The following is a 20,101-nucleotide window of genomic DNA, read 5'->3' on the forward strand; positions in this document are numbered from 1 at the left end:
GCTACAATCTGGAGTAACAGCTAACCTCTCAAATTCCCAACACACAGCAACTCCTTCAATTTTCAACACTTCACTGTCACTGACAGACAACTTGTGCAGTTGTTCCATTGCACAAAGCACATTTTCTGCAGGTAGATGATGGCTTAACACACTAGTGGTGATGGAACTCTTGCAGAAATCAGAGAGGTTTGTGTCAATCAAGTGACCCCAGGGAGCTCTTTGTTGCCCAGCTGCCATGAGGATTGCTTGTGGCTGTGCCTGTCCTTTTGAAAAATAGATTCTTCAGATTCATCTAAGATGCCTGGACAGGAGTGTCCAGAAATCCTTCATTTTTTTCTCCACTGTACACAAATCAACCCCTTGGGACATGCTTGCTTCCACTGAGGATTGTCCAACCTCCTGCTTGCCTGCTTCAAAATTGATTTTCACCTCTTGGAAAATTTAAAAGCCCCAACAGTACAGAATTTACAGCACAGTTGCACCAGAGAGGCATTGGACAAGCTGCCCACACATCTGAGCACATGCTTCTGGTGAGTCTGCCTTGCTTTTGCCACCAATGGATGCAGCTGTTCTGGTTTGGTGGTGCTGTAATATTTCATCCTAAATTAGCCTAATGTACTCACCTGCTAAAGGAAGAAGTGCTATCACAGGCGACAGGACACAGCAAGCTGAATGTAGACAGGTGTTCTTTTCCACTGGGGGAAAAAAAAAAATCTTCAAACAGAGAAAAGCTTCCCTGGGGTTTCAAGTTTCCTCATCAGAATTCAACACCACTCCAACACCTCTAGGGTGAGCAAACACCATAGAGGAAAGAGAGCTTGGTGAAGAAAGAAGCAAAGCAAGGTGTTTTAAACACTGCACTTGATTCACCTTCCCTTTCTCCTCAGACATCCTTGCTTTCCCCTCACCACTCACCCTGAGAGGTCCCTGCCCTGTGGCTCCTCTGGAGCAGGTTAAGCCACATCTGCCCACAGCTGTGTGTGTCAGAGCCCACGAGGCTCACGTTGTATTTGCTGCCTCACAGCATCATAAATGGCTTTTTCAGGGGGCAGTGGCAAAGGGTGAAGTTTGCTGGAGCCTGAGGGAATCAAAGGAGGAACAAAGCTTACTGAAACAGCTCCTGGTAACAGCAGCAGACTGAAAATCAGCCTGTTTGTTGTTCTGCTTGGGTTGATGAACCTCCAGAGTCTGTGCATAACATCAGCAGAGAACAGGACACAGCTTTCCTGTCAACTCTCAGTTCAACTTTTAGATATTCCTGATGGTTTAGGGCTGCACTTTGTTCTAAAGCCTCAGTCCATGGTAATGGGCTAAGCAGGTGCTTGCTCTAATAGAAAATTGATTACACAGCAAAGTTTGTTGCAGAACTGAAACAGTATGGGTATTAAATGGCTATTTAGCAAGGAAAAATGATTAGCTATTGCAAATGCTAAGTTCTGATTTCACATAAAATGTCAATGTTAAAAAAGAGAAAAGTAGTTCCAGCTTCACTGAAATACTATTATGACAGATGTGTTAGAGGGCTTGGGGAGGATCAGGGATGCACAGGAGACTGCCTGGTGTCAGGTGGAAAACCCATTGCACCTAATGTATGAAAAAAAGGAGTTCAGTTTTCATCCACCTTATGCCTCACCTGGCCACTTCCACCAGTGAAATACAAAAAAATTGTCATGTAAGGAGAGGAAAAGTCTACACCTACAGAGAATTTGCTTTGCCCACCTGTAATGCTCCAGCAGAGACTGTGTTGCCCACTCACCATCATGTAATTCATAAGGTGCTCTAGGGGAGCCTAAAGACAAAGCAGACTAATTGAGAAGGCACAGAGAAAGCAAAAAAAACACAAGAGAAATAAAAATAAGAACAAATGTGGCTGGATATAATCTGTAAAATGGACTGGATATCTGACAAGCCCTTTTTTAATAAACCTAAATACAACAACTATTCCAATGTGCAAACAGCACATAGGACACATCTTTGTGTTATTTACTAGAGACTCGTATTGTCCAAGGCAGAGAGGACAGTCAAGATCATGATGGGCAGATTTCAATGCTTTTGTTTAAAGAAGCCATGAAATAATAAAGAGGTACATACATATATAAAATACATACAAGCACTTTCACAGTCTGGAAGACAGAAGGAAATAAGCAACTGAGTTGAGGAAAATACCTCACCCAAGAGCCAGTTCAGCATGTTGGTGTTTCAGGTTGTTTTGTTTTGTTGTTTTTTTTTTTTTTTAAATACAGGTAGCAGAAACCAACTATGTCATCCAATATACAACCTCAGTCTGACAATGGTTTGGCACAATAAATGTATTTAATATTGTCATTAAATTAATTATCTCAGTGGAAGACAGACAAGCAACTGTAACCACTAGTATGCTGCAGAAATATATTTTTCACTAGGGAACACAAGGAAAGGGAAACTAAAGGAATTCTGCCAACCACCCACTGCTAAAAAGAAATAAGTCTCTAGAATTCTCTTCACTCAGACAGAAAGAAGAAAAAAGGAGACAAGATTTGGACACACACACTGATCACGGCAGGAAAATGAGCAAAATAAGTTGATTTGTGTACAAGTACTGAAGAATGAGCGACATCACCCTTGAAGGAAAGCAAACAGAGACCCCATTTTGCTTTGAGAAGATCTGGTATGGCCAACAATGGAAACTTTTTGCACTTAAGGACAATTTCTATCTGAATAAATGTACTCAAAGAAGTATCAACATGTCTGAGGACCAACAAGTCTGAGTGGTACTGAAGGACTTGGTTAATGGTTAGGTAAGTGCTTGAGATGGTGTTCATTGTTGTTAAACTTGGGTGGAAGAAGAGCAAATCAAACTCCTTTATCTGGGGGAATTTAGGAGCAAGTGCAAGCCAGGCACTTAAGGAGAGCTGGTAAAATATCTTTTCCAAGCACCTCCCAAGACCAAAAATCAGTTGAGGGTGTTTTTTTGGGGGGGTTTTGTTTTGGGTTTGTTTTGTTTTTCCCCTTGAAATGGGAGTCTGAAATTTAAGTTGTCATGAACTCTACTCTTTGTATTGAAAAAGCCAAAAAACAACCAAAACAAAAACCTGAAACGGGGTCTAGAGGAACAAGGGTAACTTGCCCACCACAACACAGACTTCCAGATTTGGTGCTTCTGAGATGAAAAGACAGCACATCTTTTCACAAAGGACTGCCGAGATGATTGTTTCTGCACCTTCAGAGCCCCCTTCCTCACAGCTGTCAGAGCAGGGGGAAACACCCTCTGGGGATGAGAAATCTCCTCTGTCCAAGTGCTTTTCCTGCCACATCCATGCAAGCCATGCAGCCCCAGGAGTGCTGGCTCTGGGAGCAGAACCTGGAGTGAACACTTTCCACGTTCACGTTTTTACCCGAGCTCACTGAAGTGTGACTAATGACTCCAGCACAATGCTGCAGATCTTAAACCCCGAACAAAATGAGAAAATCCTCACTTTACTCACCCAGCCAATATATTTCAAGCTCGTGCATAATCAGTGTTCTACCTGGCTCTTGCCCAGGAGCCCTCTCAGAAAAGCCATACATTTCCCAGATCTCCTCCACAACCACGAGTTAAAAAGGGAAGCTTCAAACTGAGAAATAGCCAGTGTAGGTTTTTATGATTTTTTTTTTAAGCATATTTACCTCCTATCATTAAATAGATAATATCTTGTTAAAAATAGAGTCAAATTACGGCCAACACTGCTCTTAAGTTTTCAGGAATCTTGCAAAAGTCAAGGGGAGAAACACTTGGCAAAAGAAGAAAAGGTAAGAAGTCATTTTTACATTTTCCCTCACGTGGGGTGGGGGGAAGCGTTACAGGCCTTATGCATTGGAATCTCTACACTTCCCTCTCTTACTCACAGATCTCAGAGCTACACTGGAGCAGAGAGTAGGATTTTAATACTGATTTTCCACTGAAGCCTCAAGAGGCTGTCACAGAACTGTTTATTCTCCGTACTACTCAAGTTTAAAACTCATCATCCACCCCACAACACTGGGACAAATGAGTGCCTAAAGAAACAAGACACCTCAATTTTGAGCTTTAACACAAATATCATTTTCGCCAAGCAATAAACAAGACTATCAAATTTAGCCTGCTACCACCTAGGATTTCCTGTGACAAATACCCACTGTGTGAGGAGCTTGGGCACCTCACAGTGGAAGTTCTTCAGGGTGTTCCTTCAGGTCTTGCCCTCTGATGTTCAACATCAACACGGCTCTCAGTGGGGAAAGACTCGTAGCCCTCGGTGGCATTTGACACGTGTAGGTTGCCGTGTCCTGTTAGAGCTCCTGTATTCCCTCAGTCAGAGGTTAGGAGGCACAAACATTCCCTGTGGCTAAGTGCTTGTAATTAAACACAGCGCTGAAGAAGCTAATTAAAAAAATGTTTTGATGATAGCTGTGTAATACTTAATAACCTTCATAGTGGAACAGCTGTGCAGAAAAATCTAAATTTGTGCACGTTTTTAGGAGTGTTACATCAATACTGTGCTGACATGACTGCAGGCACTAAGGAGCAGGAGAGAGGGATCAGTTTGGGTGGCTTTTGGGCAATTCAGAAGGACAAGAAGTCACCTTATGTGCCCTCAAGGGAGCCCTGCTCTGCATCACTGCCTTCTCTAAGCACAGGGGCTATTTTAAATGCACTTATACCCTTAGGGTAAACTTGGGTTGGGCATTTTGGGTGCAAAAGTTGCATACAGGCGTATCCAGGTAAAAATCTGAATACCTTCCCCTGGTGAGGACCTTTCCTTTCATGACAGAAGTGGTTTTGGCTGCTTAGACATATATATTTATATACACAGACAAACACACTCTCCCCCCTTTGGTCTACATGGGACCTCAATTAAAAGTTAGGAATATTTGGATTCCACTGTGGTGTCAGCTCTGAGGAACCTGATCTAGTGGAAGGTGTCCCTACCTAGGGCAGAGGGGCTGGAAAAAGATTTTCTTATTAAGTCCCTTCCAACCCAGGCCACTCTGTGGTTCCATGAATGAAGAGGCAGAGGTCACAGCCCTACAGATAGGGAGCATTTCTGAACTACCTCCTCTTCCCCAGATTCAGACATTCCCTCTTACACCAAATCCTCACCCCCTACCAGATCCTGGGACTCTGCATCTCACTGAACTAATGAAAAAAAAAAAAAAAATCACTTTCTCTGTGCCTTAACAGCACAATCAGTGTTCACAAACCACAGAAGTCACAAACAGATCACTGTAAGGGACAGATTCCAAACATATTTCAACTTCTTAAACGGGGACAAAGAAAAATCAATGGCAATATGCTTACTAATATGTGCCTTAGCCACAGGCTGCAGCATGGGATGCAATATACATAAGGTAAACATCTTCAATGCAACACAATTCAATAAAATGATAGATATTCCAAAAATAAAGTGTCCCCCAAGAAACAGAAAACATAATATCTGCCAAAAAAAAAAATAGAAAATCCATGTAAACTCAGCCGTGAGTATACAATAATATATGCCTTCAATGTTAGCTTTGGAATAAAAAAGCCTTTTGAGGGAAAAAAAAAAAAAAAAGTAAAGTTTCCTCTATTGCAGAAAGGCCAGGCAGGCCAGGGATGCTCACTAGAAGTTCTCAGCAGGGCTGACAGGGGATGCAGTCCTGCATTGTAGGAAATGGATTTGTAGAGAGTTTTTAGGGTTTGATGCAAGGTTTGTACAGTATTTATTTGTATGTGAATTTTGAGATAAGAAATGTTGATTTAGAAATGTTATGGAATAGGGATAGATACTGTTGAGAGAGAAAGAGAAAAAAGTTTTAAAGGATGGTTTTGTAAATAAGGTTAGATATTTTGGAGAAATAGAATTATGAAAGATGTATTGTGGTAGGATTTATGAGGGGTAGTTTTAGATGATTGGTTTTAAGGTGTTTATAGTATGGTGTGGTAAAAAGTCGATAGGTTAAGAAATGTTTTTAGTGTATTGTCATTAGGAAATAGTTGGTTTTTGATCGTCATAGCATGAATTATAACATTTGTATTGTTTCACTTTTTTTATGAGGCAGAAAATGGAGTAAAAGTTTTTAAAACTTTTTTTAGTTATTTTCTAAATTAAGAAAAAAAATTATTAACAGCATCAGGGCTGGGGCAGCTCCAGAACCTCCTGGGGGGCTCTCGGGGGAGACCCGAGCGGAGCCTCCCAGTCCGGGGGCAGGAGCTTCCCAAGGGGAGTAAATCCTTCTGACAGCACAGGATCTTCCAGGAGCAGACAAGAGCAGCCGAAATTAACACTTTAAAAAGCACAATTTCCCCTTCCAACAGCTTTCAAAGGGCCTTGTTCCTGCTGCACTTCTCACCTCTCTTCACTGTCACCTTGGGACTAATTTGACACAACACTGCCAAGGGTTCACCCGATTGCGGCGTGGAAAGGAAACACAAATCCATCCTCACTGTCTGTTTGACGATCATCTGATTTTTAAAGCAATCCCCCGGTGCATGTGATTTGTAGGGGAGGATGTGAGTTTGACAGCCACATCCCTCAATACTGCACACAAATTAAAAATACATCATGGACATCTCAAACAAAATGTTGAAACACTTAGCCTGTTCTTTCGCAACAAGTCCAGCTAACTCCTTTTCAAGTATCTTCCTACTTAAAACTGATCTTCCTTATTTCAGCCAACTGGCAAAAGCCAGAAACTGGGAGGATGATGAATTAAGAAGCACTGGAGCTTCTGGTCGTTTAATTTTTGTTTATGAAACACTGAACTTGTGTTAAATGCTAGTGCTGAGGGTTTGGTCTAATTGCTGCTTTTTTTCATCTTGTCAGGTTATTTGCTTTAATCCTGTCACCACACTGACTTCCAGCATCTCATTATACCTTGTAGAACCAAGTTAACCACCAAAAAAGAACTTGGCCAAGGTTTCTTGAACACTCTCTTAAGGCATAAAAACGAAAAATTATAAAAACAATAGTTCAACAACAACAACAACAAAAAAAGACAACTCTTCATAAGACTATTTTGCAAGAAAAAGTATTCTTCATGGACTCAAGGCTTTTATTGAAAAAGCCTTTTATTGCCATCTTTTTGGACGGCAAAAGTTTCTTGAACCTTGAATGACTGAGCACCATTTTTCATTATGTTAATTTAAGTGGTAAAGGGCTTGCCTGACTGACGTTAATTGATGGTCCCTCCTGGGGCTTAATTGACACGAGCTTGTCTCTATAAACCTGCGCTGTTAATCAGCTCCTCAGCCACTCCAGAAAATGTTTGCAGCTGGAGAAGTGTCGGTGGGGGTTGCAGACAGACAACATTGATTCTGAGTGAGGATGCTTTCCAGCACTCTTGTGATATTTCATTAAACTGATATTTTCCTGATTCATTTCCAGAGCAGAAAAATAATGCCTTACATTCATTTTCTGCTGGATTTATTTTTGCTGTTTGGGAATTATTTCATTTAGCTGTTAAGTGTTTCCTTTGATCTTCTTCAGTAGGGAGATGTTAAATACTGGCTGAAAATGTCTCGAATTAGCCACGATATCAAGTAATCCACAAAGAAAGTTGTCCTTTGCTACACCCATGTATTTCCTGTAGTGATATTGTGTTTAGAAAATACAAGTGGAGAAAATTTTTTTGTTTTAGTGATAGGACCAATATCCTTTCTTCCTTTTGAGAGCCAGCACTGAATATTTTCTAAAGTTTCTCTCAACTATTAAATTACACCAGTATTGCATTTCCCTAGCAACTCTGTCCCTTGCTATGATATATTCACATTTTGATTTAAAAAGTCCTTTTAAAAACTGCAGTTTTCCATGCAAAATTGGCCTATAGCCACAGTTCCTTCTGCTATCCCTGCCACCAGAACTATTCCAAACACCTCATTTTTAGCACATCTTTTACTTGCATTGGTTTTCCAATTTTTAAGAAATCCTGAGTGCACATAGTGTAAGTCATTACCTGTTAATAATGGTACAATTATTGTAAACACTGAAGATAGATGGGGATTCAGATATTTAGATTTCTCATCTATCATGCACAAAAAAGTGACTTCATAGCATTCTCAGTAGAAAGTAGGGAGAGTATTAAGGTAACACTTTGATTTACTTTGCTGACAGGAGTGTTTGCTCTCTAAAGATATCAGACAAATGGTTAAAAGAAGTTTTAAAGAATAAAAATAGTGATGTACAAAATATGACCTGTGATGTACAAAATTTTCCTGCTCATTGCAGATGGCAGGGATGCCTGGCAGAAATGGGAACTGCTCAGTAACAGCATGATAGGTGACTTACACCAAGGCAGAGGCTACTCTGCATGTTAGATGGACTCTGAAACAAAGTTTTATTCTCAAAAGATGTTTGGGATGATAAAGCAAGACAGCCTAGTATTTCCTGAAATAATCTGGGACAAACATACACTGCAATTTCATCTCATAATGTGTTTAGGCACCAGCTATAGACGAGCAGTTATTTATGACTTAAAATTAAAGTTCTGCAGAACTTTACCCACAGGATATTTTGGGGATGTGACTTTTCCTCTTGCCCTAAGGGCATGCTTCCATCTCTGGGGCCCCAGGATCAGCACAGCCTCCCAAAGCATTCCTGCTCCACTCATCTCAGCCACAGTGCTGCTGTAAAGACGTTTCACTAACCCGCCCTGCTCACTCCACAACATTGGCTTCCACCGCTTGGGTTTTTCAAACAAGCACCTCTAGGTCACATTTTACTCTTGGGACTAACACTTTAGAAATATCTTTAAAAGTACTTCACTATTCCCCTTCCAAACTCATCATAATTCGCCTGCTATGAAGCACCTTGGAATAGTAACTAGATTTTGGAGGGGGGGCTACCCTGTGCTTAAATAATTCTTGCTATAAGGTCATAGAAGATGTAGACGAGTTGATAATAATGGTAATATTTGGTAGGTTCACAAAAATACTGAACTGCCTCCAATTTTATGACAGCTACCTGAGTGGGAAGCACACAGCAGTAAACATGGCTAAATCCATTTTTATGGACATGTATATAAATTATTGGGATAAACTCATCAAAAGCACAGCAGGCTAACTGTTACACCAATGGGAAAAATCTGATGGTGTCCTAAAAACAGCAATACAAGCATGGCCTTTAAATTGTTAAATTATGTGGACAGGGAAAATTATGTACATAAAGATAAGCATGGGATGCATCCTGAATAATTTATTTCAGTTCAAGTTCTTGTTTCCTAAGAAGTCAAAACTTGTGGGTTGCTTTGAATTTACAAGTCATAATGGGCTGACCCAATTATACCAGCACACTGCAAGTCTCCAGAACCATTTTTCACATTGTTCACTTAGCATTTCTTTCTTTGAGGGCTGGATCGTTTAGCTGGGCATATGTGAAAAGATACCATATGCTGCCAGGAAGTTTTTTTTAAAGTTACACCGAGGGGCAGAAAGATTGAAAAGATTTTAAGATAGGCTTGTGAAAACTTTAAATCATAAACCATTCCACAATGCATAAATCATACAATTGTTCAGATAGCAGCCCTCAGTGCATGACGGTTTACATCTGTTGGGCGAGCAGCTATCAAAGCCATTTCATATTTCTTCAGTTCTATTTGCCTGCTTCATAGTCTGCCCAGTGTTGTTTTCCTCTCCTCTTGCCTGAAATGCAATATATAAAATACACAGATATTGTTTGCCGTTTCATCAACTCAGTTTTGAATGTTGAACAACAAAACGCTGAGAAATAAAGCAAATTTCAGACAGAATAGGGAGAGAGTCACATGTTTCATCCACAAGTTATAGTTATACAGTGAAAGCTGCCATTTCAGGGTTCAATACCAAGTTATCTATGCTTTCGCTGGCAATCCCCCAATATATTTTACTAATATAACAAGAATTTTTCCTCATAAGCATTCTGCATTCTTACTCTTATCCATGAGATGCTGAAAACCAAACTCACACCAGGCAACACACACTGTATTTTACAGCAATATGCTGAGAGACTCCAGAATAAGCATGTCTCAGGCAGCCCAAGAGATGATGAGTCCAGCCCTAGAGTTGCACCTTGGCTGTGCTACCTGAGCCAGACAGAGACATAAATATCACTTCATCCAAAAGCTTTGCAGCAAGCAGAAATGCCTGCAGCAGCTGAGAAAGTTATAACTGAAAACAAAGCTCTACAGTCAACACTGACAAATTCCTCAAAATGCTTTTTCTAAGCAGATTACATAAATTATGTATAGATGTGGAGGAGTGGCTGTGTGGCAAGTTTACCTGGAATTAGTTCAGGAATTTAAGGTTTTCTGGAGCCCCTTAAAGTTCAAACACCTTCCCCACTCCTCTGATGCTGTTGGGTGTAGATGTTACACACCAAGACACTGCAAAGCCCTTCTTCCACTTCCAGCTGTGGTACCAGCTCCTGAGGTATCTTCACACCAAGGAGGATCCCTTACAAATCCCATAGCCTCAAATATTTTCTTTCTTAATATCAAAATAACTGAACACTCCAAAATCCATTTATTCCTATCTTAATGAGGCTGGGTTAAATGAAGGTATCATTCAAAGTCCAGATAAAATCAAAAGTTTAGAAGGATTCAAATGGGAAATGCAATCAGGCTCATTTAATATGCTCAGTGCAATGTAAGCATAAAACCCCTTTTCTTTTCTGAATTGAGCAGCCAAACTTTAGACTCCTATTCAATCTAAAGTAGGCAGGAGCCTAGGTTTAATCCATATCCTCAGGATTGCTTTCAAAGGCACAAATTTGATGTTGAGGGGCTATCACCCTCAGCCAGATTTGCCATTTGCTTGGCGATTCATTCACATCTCATCGCTCCTGCTCTTGGACCTGTTCAGAAAGTTATCCTTCAAAGCTTCACCTATTTGAAAATATATATTTTACTTTGGGAGTTCATTTTTTGTATTTAAATGGATGGAAAACCATAAATCCATTAAGCCAGAAAAGTCTCCCTCGCCTGTTAAAGCCATTCACAAACCTAAGTGCTGAATGGTTCCAATCAGCCGTGGACACAGAAAACTTTGACATGTAAACAGAAAATCATAGTTTAGAAATCTATAAACTTTAAACCCATTTATAGAGTTAATGGGCCTTGATTAATGACTTTGGGAAAAATGGATGGCGCATAATCCTAGCCTTGGACTTAACAAAATCAGAGAATTTAAATGCTGAAAGAGCTGGCATGTGTAATTAAGTTCATGGTGGTAAAATATTAGGAGTTTTGAGAGAATTGCAGTGTTTGCTAATTTACATGCTATGAACTACACTAGCAAGCTCTGGGGATCTTTTTATGCTAATGGGATCTCGAGTAAGACCAAAATGGAATTCCAAATAAACATATATATGTACGGGTCATAATCCAGTAACTGTAATAAACACATCCTGAATAAAATTACAGAGGAGAGCAACAAGAAATCCTTGAGCAAACCCTGGAGTGTTTTTGGGTATTTTATACACACCAAAAAACCCTTTGTGTATTTGTATATTCATGCCATAGAGGCACCATGCAGCAGTGCAGCCTTCAAGCCCCTTTCCAAAGACTCAAGTGATCAATGCCAGAAGAATCAGTGACTCAGATTTCAAACAAGCCATTTCACCAAAGAGCTCTAACACGAAGTGTTTGCATTGTCAAGTCAAGGGGAGTGGGTGCATTTCCAGTATTTTACTTTAATAAATTAAAAATGGAATTCTACTTTTTTAATAAGGTGTTTTAAGGATAAACTGTATAATTAAGAAACTACGTTTAAATTATTTTTATTTTTAACTTAATGACTAATTATTTGAAAGGTGGATTTATTTAATTACATAATATTACTTGAAGTTATGAAGAAGGATTAGTTTTTGTTTTAAAATTTTGTTATATATTATTGTATTTTAAAATTTTAATTTTTAAGGTTTTTATTATGTGATAATATACTTTTATTTAAATCATAATATTTTATTTAAAATTTTGTTTATTTTAAATTTAAATAAATAATACAATATACTTTTATTTAAATTACACACTCAACCTTTGTTTTATTATTCCATTTTGGAAGTTTTTTCCATGGTCTTAGGTTAAATACAGTGTTGTTTTGGGGGTTAGTGTTAGCAGAAAAGTCTAGAATAGAAAGTCTAAAATACTCTAGAATAGAAAGTCTAAAATTCTCAGTAGCTAGGATTCTAGCAGCATATAGCCAGTTATTGTGAGCTGATCTACAGTGCTTTTCTAGACACGAGTTTCTGCTAGGAAAGTTAGTTTATCCACTGGCTGGTCTGATTAATTTACTCTTTCAGCTCTGTAGCTGTCACAGTACAGAACTGAGGTGCATGCAAAGAGACTCTTTCCAAGTCAGCATTTTCTAGACCATAACAAGTGGTCTGACTATCAAAACTCGCCCAGGCCAAACGCTTAATGCTCCTATCCAAGTTTCTGGTCAAACATCCGGCCTTGGTTCACTGAGCACACCAGCGGCATGCAGTTGTAGCCTTGCAGGGGCATTTCAAACCTGTCTTGACATAATCAATAAACCATTCTCCACAAAGAACAAGCAGAGTATTGGAAATAAACATCTGTGTCGCCAGGTCAGGCCCACGCTTGCTTTTCCAATTGCAGCACTTTTGTACACTTTTGTACAAGGACTTACTGCTCCTGAAGTTATGCTAAAGAGAGGCAAATAAACCCTTACCCAGCAGCTCAGGCTACCAGCATGGGCTTTGCGGATGCTTTGATTAGTCAGAAGCTGATTATAAAGTCAAAGAATGGATTTCCCTTGTGTGGTTTCACATGTTGTCCCTGTATCTCTTCTGCCAGTTCACCCTTATTTTATTTTCTTAGTCAAACTGGCAGTGCCATTCCTGCTGTACTTTTCGACCCTTCAGAGTTATCACCCATCTTCTTGTGGCTATTTTCAGGAAACTAATCTTTGGGAGGGGATTTTAGTAATACTCGGTAGGATCTACCATACATTTTGCCACTCATCCTCTCATTTACACACAAGAAATGTGCAATACTTCAACAAATACTGAATAATTTCTGGTTCAAATTAACTCCCTTAAATTTAAAAACTCATGAAGAAACTAGAGCTGACAATAAGGGTTCAGGACAAAGCTCTTCACTCACATTTACTGTGAAATGTTGTGAGACAAAAGAGTATCCCTGCTAAACATTGTTTTCAAAGTGTTTCACAACACTTTTATACTGCAGCTTTTAAAATATAAGGACTAACTGTAAGCCACATATAATGTATTTGTCTTTTTATTACACTTTTAAAAGTAATAGCTGCAATAAATTCTCTTTTCTGATGACATTAGGAGTTGTCCCTATTAAACATTCCCAAAGAAGACTCATCCTATATGGATTTTTTTTTAAAAAAAGAGGCCAATCTAAGAGAAGTCAGGAAGCCTGAGAACTACCCCAAATGCACTAATGAAAGAAACAAGACAGATCAAGAACTTGAATTCTGTCTCAGAGTTGCATTTGTTTTCAGCAAGCGTAGCTTATGCATCTTTGAAGTTTAGACCAATGTGGACAATTAGAGTAATTAAGTCTAGGAAGAAGCTCAAACACATGGAAAAGAACTCATTTCTGACCATTCCATTTCATGTGCATGTTTGCCCAGTCCTCCCCAGCAGATACATTCTGTGCTTTCCTGATCCTGGGCTGTTACGCAGCCAGCACAACAGACAAGATAAAGAAGTGAAAAAACCAACCCCCAAAAGCCAGGTAATATCTCTTTGTATCAGTGACCCATGCTAGCCTAGAGCAGGTACAAGAGAAGAAAATGGAAAAGGGATGGAGCAGGAGGGCAGTGAATTCCTGACCCTTTCAGGGGATGCACCGACTGAGGTTAACCCCAGGTCCCCAAGAAACCACATCCTGGTAAAAATGGGCAAAACCATTGTGCAAGGTGGGCATGAATAAAGAGACATCTTTCATTGTCAGTCCACTGAAAACCAAGAGAGGAAGAATCAAAGAATCACCTCTTGCAACCTGCAAGTTGACATGATATTTTGAAACCAACACTGAATTCCTATTTTAACGCTCAGCACAATTGACCTTGTATCAGCAACTCTTCCTGTCATCACATTAGCAGGAAACTCACTCATTAAAACACCTCCCCTTTTGTGCATCCCTGAAAAAAACATCCCAGAGTAACACATTGCTCAAAATTCCCTGGGTTTGGAATTCTTTTATCCAAAAAAGACTCTGCACAGCCTTTTAATAGAGGCTTTACAAGAAGAACCCTAAAGAGATAGAGAAAGTAGTTCACAAAACTCACCAAGGCTCACCACTGCCATGGGAGGAGACCCCAGATGTTCTGTTTAAGCCTGGAATTGATTCCTTCTCACAACAAAAGTGTTCACACCTGGGAAAAATACTTAGCTTTAGCATCAAGTTGGTGTTGTGCATCCCCAACACTGCTCTGTGTGCACAGTGCCTCCAATAAATATAATAAAAAGAAGCAATGCTGTGCTATGACCTCAGAAACACAGCAAGTGGGGTCAAAAGCACAAGAACCTCAGACAAGGGGAAAGAAACGCAAGCAGATGGAGGAGGAGTAGCTCTAAGCATGTCAAAGCAAAGAAAAAATTCGATTTAAAAAAATCCAATGTGAATTTAAAAAAAACTCAAGGTACTGCTGCTAGGGAAATTTAGGTTTCCCTAACCTGTTTCGTTAAAAACTGGGTGAAGAAGGTAGAATTTCAGTGCCTGCTGTTATCTCCAAGGTGCCCCATATCTGGCAAGGTACTGAAGAGCCAGAAGAGCTGGAATTAATTCATTTAATTCTAGTCTTAAGTAGTCAGTGCAACAATGTTACAAGAGAGACACATGACCTCTCAATCAAAGTTGGAGAGTTAATCCCAACACTGGAGGGGATGACATGCACTCTCCCCAGTCTAACCAGCCTATTTTCCCATTTATTTAGATTATTCTGTATTTATGTGTGTATTTAGGTGAGATTTTCACCGTACTAAGCCATAAATGGTGGAAGGAAGAGCTGTTCATAAACAGCGTACCAGGTGTCAGGGTTGCAATTCAGCTGTCAATGGCCAAGACTGAATTGTGATAATAGAGGCAGAATTGCATAAAGGAAGTTCTCCTCACTCTTGAATTAGATTATTGCACCTTTGTCTTATTCAAGGTTTTCTCCTTTATAAAAAGGAAAAGAAAGCCTCAGTTCTGACTCCTCTGACAAGTGATAAGGAAAATATGAACATGTTGGACTGGGAAGAAGCGGCTTGTAACTCTGGCTCTGTCCCAGAAATCTGTATGATCTGGAGCAGCCCCTGTTCCCCCTTGTGCTTCGAGGGAGCTGACTCCCCTCACACACATCCCAGAACCAGCAGCTATAAATAAAGTATACAAGGCTGCAAACCAGCCAAGAGAGTGTTTGGCAGTCAGAGTTACCCCTCATTATATTTAAAACAACAACAAAAAATAAAGCAAGAATAAGATCCCAGGGAGAGCATAAAAAGTAGTGGCAACTAACCTAAAAAGACACCAAACCTCTCTGAACAGCATTTTTAACTCCAAAGCATAAAGTTCTGTACTTTAAACAGATTTTTTTTTTAAAAAGCAATGAGGCATTGGTTCTGCCTGTAACAGCCACAGTAAAATGCAGCTTTCTGAAAAATAGAAAAAGCTTAGAATATTTTCTTTCTTTTTTTTTTTTATAGTGTGTCTTTGGAAAACATCATCAGTAATTATGCTTGTGCTGTTGCATATTTTTGGTATTGCTCAGGCTCCTTTGTCTGAGCCAGGTGTCTACATGAAGGGAACAGATCCTCAAAAGGAGTTAATACCTCATAGCTTCACTTGATGAAGGCATTATCATCTCTGAAAAAGTCTCCCATCTCTTGATTTAACCATCGTTGCATTTACAAAGAAACGAATGCAAATAATTTATGCAGACAAGCTAACAACACCTGCAGAAGGACCTGCCAGTGTGACCAGGAAGGTCACACTGGTTCTGGAGAATCTCCATTTTCAATTTCCCCTGCTCCAGCTGGAGGGTCACAGCTGACAACAAGCAGGCAGAGATCTTGGAAAAAATCCTGAGCCAAATGCTCTAAGATGCAGCAGGTCTTTCTAAGGGAGGGACCTATAACCAGGTGGACCAGCAGAAAAAGAAAACTAGAAATATTCATATTTCACTTGGCAAGTTCTTGTTGTACACTAAGAAATAATTTTGGAGCTCCTTAAAGGATAAAAATGCCTTTTTTAAGGATTAATTGGGAATTTCAAAGGGCTCTTAAAGGGTTTAAGCATTCTTCCAGCACCACAGGGAAAGCAATAATTAGCTTTTCTCAGCCAACCTGTACTTTTGAGTGCTGGAGAATAATGAAGTATTTTCCATATCCCTACCTCCACAACGTTTATCCTCGTCCCTGTGAGCCAAGCTCAGCCAGCCAGGCTGCAGGTGGCTGTGGGCTTTGCTAATGTTAAGAGAGGTATAGGCACTCCTCTGGGGGGAATTAACTGTGAAATATACAGATCAACAAAGTAATTCTTAACCTTATTCTTTGTGGAACAATTCATTTAAACTGCCCTTATTATGTTAATCCACCTAAAGCAAGTTTCATAACAAACAAGCAGCCACAACCATTTTCTCTCCTAAACAAAATCAAAACAGAATATCTAAGCATATACATTTTGAAAGCTTTTTTTTTTTTTTTTTTCCAAAGCTTCTTTACTGGCAACATCAGGATCAGTGGGAGGCAACACAGAGCACCAGTGAGACAGTATCTGCAGAGGTTTGCTTGGGTGAATTCATTATTGCTTGGCAAACTGAGCACTTTCCTCAGGAAATATTTTGTCCTTTGGAGTTTTTGATTTAAACATACTTAGTTGGTGCAGCTTTTTCCTAAGTGTCTCTTTCTTAAAAGCGCCTCTGGCAAAAAGCAGAGGATAAAGGCACAGCAGAGCCAAGTAACCCAGGATGCACTTGCAGCCTGTGTGCCCCTGTTAAACCCCCAGGAGGCAAGGGCAGGAGGAAGGTGAACACTTGGCTCTGTTGTCCTTGGGCAATCACAATTTGGAGGGGGGCACAACCCACCAGGAGGTCTGCACTGCCAGTTTTCCTCAGTTAAGACTAAAAATGTGCAGTCCTTGCAAGGGAGCCCAACCACCCTCAGTCCACCCCAGCCACTCACCTACGCCTACCTCACCACCAGGCTTGCTGTAATCATCCTTCCCCCTCCTCTCCTTCCCTTTTAAATGCTTTGCTGCCATCAGAGATGTAATTCCTGCCACCTGTCCTACAGGGCAGCCTGTCCCACCCTCATCCCCAGAGGCCCATCACATTAATAAATGCTGTGCCACAGCAGGATGGAGTCTGTCTCAGGCTGCCACTGCCTGCACACCGAGTACAGGCTGCAGAGATGAGGCAGACTAGGTAAAAACCCTAAATATTTTCTATCATGAACATCAAGTAATGGATGAAATCTTGGCTCTCCTCTAAGAATTAAACTCGTGGGAAAAGAATACAACTGTGTGATGTAAGCTACATAAATCCATCCAGGTGAAAGACATGAATTTTTATCTTGGACTTTTTTGGTGTCACAGTAGACTATGCAGATAGGTATGCAGACTCCAGCACCTCATAGAGGAGGTTCTTAGTTTCCAGCGAGCAATAACTGGATTATCTGGATGAGCTGGATTTATTCCAGCAGCCACATTGTGATGTCCATCCAACACATTGAGGGAATTCATCCAGACCGTGTCAGTCCCTGCTGCTTGACAGTGCAACATCTGAGTTGGTGCAGTTTCCAAACCAGCATCCACACAGTGAGGGAAACCTCAGTGCTGCAAGGAATTGCAGCTGCTAACAGCAAAGCTCCTCAGGGCCATCAGCTCCCTGCTCATCCAGGACAATTTTAAAGTCATTTGCTTGTGAGAGCATCCTGCAGGTCACAGTCACAGGGAGTCCCCACTCCTGGTCACTGCCACCAGTGACAGGGAGCCCAAAGCTCTGCACAGGGGTTGGGAACCCCCTCATTCAGTTTCTGGACACCTGGCTCTGCAGAGCAGGACTGCATAGTGTAGGTTTGACAAAAAGCAGAGGCAGAAGGGGAAAGAGTTTATGTGGTTAAGCTGAGTGTGAACACCAGAGAGGTTGGACCTAAATATCAATATAACCTATTTCCTTCCAAGGATATATTTCTTGCCCACTGAATGATCAGTTAATCCTCCTTTTTACTCTCCTCCCTTCAGTGAAACTCCCAAGTTATTGCAGGTGCTATCCAGGGACACAATATTCGCAGTTCCATTTGCTTATGTTTTACTGCTCCCATTAAAATCTGTACAAAGTTTAGAGACTGAACTTGAATTGTGCCCTTACTGGAAGCAGCTTGAGCCCCTCAATTCTTCCATGCTACAAAATGAGGAATATCCCCAGAACTCTCTGAATGAGAAATTAATCCCTTGCATCATTTCTTTCCCTTTTTTTCCCTTTCTTATTTTTCTTTCTCTATGTCCCTAGCCTTGCTTTTTATATACCTTTCAAACCTCAGCATATGCATATACCTCATTTTGGGCCCATCTTGACTTGCTAATATCATATGCAATCCATGCCTTCCATCTCACCAAAGTGAATGCAGTAAAAGAGCAGAATGCTTTTTTTCTGAGATGTCATGTAACACAAGATATGCAAACTGTCTCTGATTGGAAAGAAGATATTATTTTTCCTGTCAAATACATATGCTTTATGTACACTGCTTGTTAGAACAATGTTCAACAAACATTCCATTTTTAAAGGCTAGAATATGCTGAAAATGCGTTTTGCATGCAAAATCTTGGTGTATAAGACGAAAAATTGGAGTACTACACAGTGCATTCTGTTATCAGAAATGAACATGGGCAGCAAGAAGCTTCTGAGGGAGTGGAGACTGCCAAGTTTGTCTGTAGAATTTTGGGTTTGTCCTTTTTTTATAATGACCCGTGTGGTGGGGAGGGAAAATACCCGGCGGTAGTGCCAGCCCTGGTGCCAGTGCTAAGAGGAGGGAGGAGCTGCTGTCGGGACACAGCGGCTCTGTGCGGGCTCTGAGGTATCCGTAGGATTTAGCCAATCTGTTCCTGCAGATGCCAGTTTTATGCATGATTTACCTGGCTGGATGCAGCTCCCGCGCCAGCGCTGCCAGCTCCCGGCTTGGAAAGCCGCGCTGCCAGGGCTGCTCAGAGCATCCACCCAGCCCTCTGCTGCCCCAGAAAAGGGAGGAGAAAGCCTCCAGGATTTTAGTCTGCTTTGTTTTAGTTGGCGTTTGGATTTTTTTTTTTTTTTTTTTTTTTTTTTTGTCCCTGAGCTTTTCTGTATAGCTCTGAATGCTTGCAGTTGTTTTTTTTTTTTTAATTTTCTATTTTCCCTCCACTTGGGCTTCTACTAAAGATTACAAGTAAACCAAGGAAAACACATATGAAAAACGGCTTTTTGAGCCAGACAGTGGGACAGCACATGCACTTGTCATCCCTCCATGAAGCATAGGCTATTAAAGATGCAATATTTCCACTATATCTCAGCTGCAGTATAACAAGTGACTCCAGGTGAGCATACGCAGCTGACCTTCCATAAGCACTTCCAATACCCTTCAAAATATCACATTATTTACCAGTTGTGGGAAAGTGTTCTTTAGTAAGCAGCACAAAGCAATCACAGTGGCTTTGGAGATTTTAAAGGTTTCCTAAGGAGCCACAAGTGTCTGTAAGATGCCCTTGGGGCTTCTGTTTTGCACTGTGATTGTGCAGTGTTTTATTTCTGTCATAAAGTGCATACAAAGGGAAAAGGAAAGAAGTAATCTCCTACAGCTGGAAACCAAATTACAAGACTCTCTTACAATAAGGAGAGATTTTCCCCAAAGTGACACTGTGGGACATTAAGTCTTTGAATTTGATCCTACCTAAATGAACAGGAAAAAATTCCATTGACTTTAGTGGTAGAGGATCAAACTCCAAAGGAGCTATTTAAAATATTATGCAGGTGATGTATGAGTGTGGTTTCATATACGTTCATTAAGAGTCTTTTTATCCCCTCCTCCCCTCTGAAAATGCTGCAGAGATATTACCAGGTTCTGTGATTACAGCGTGTGCTGATATGCCAAAGGTATCTCTAAGAGCAGTGTTTCTGTTGAGGTGCTAACAACGATGGGTTTTATAT

This window comes from Anomalospiza imberbis, chromosome 7 (genome assembly GCF_031753505.1).
Source record: "Anomalospiza imberbis isolate Cuckoo-Finch-1a 21T00152 chromosome 7, ASM3175350v1, whole genome shotgun sequence".
NCBI classification, from domain to species: domain Eukaryota; kingdom Metazoa; phylum Chordata; class Aves; order Passeriformes; family Viduidae; genus Anomalospiza; species Anomalospiza imberbis.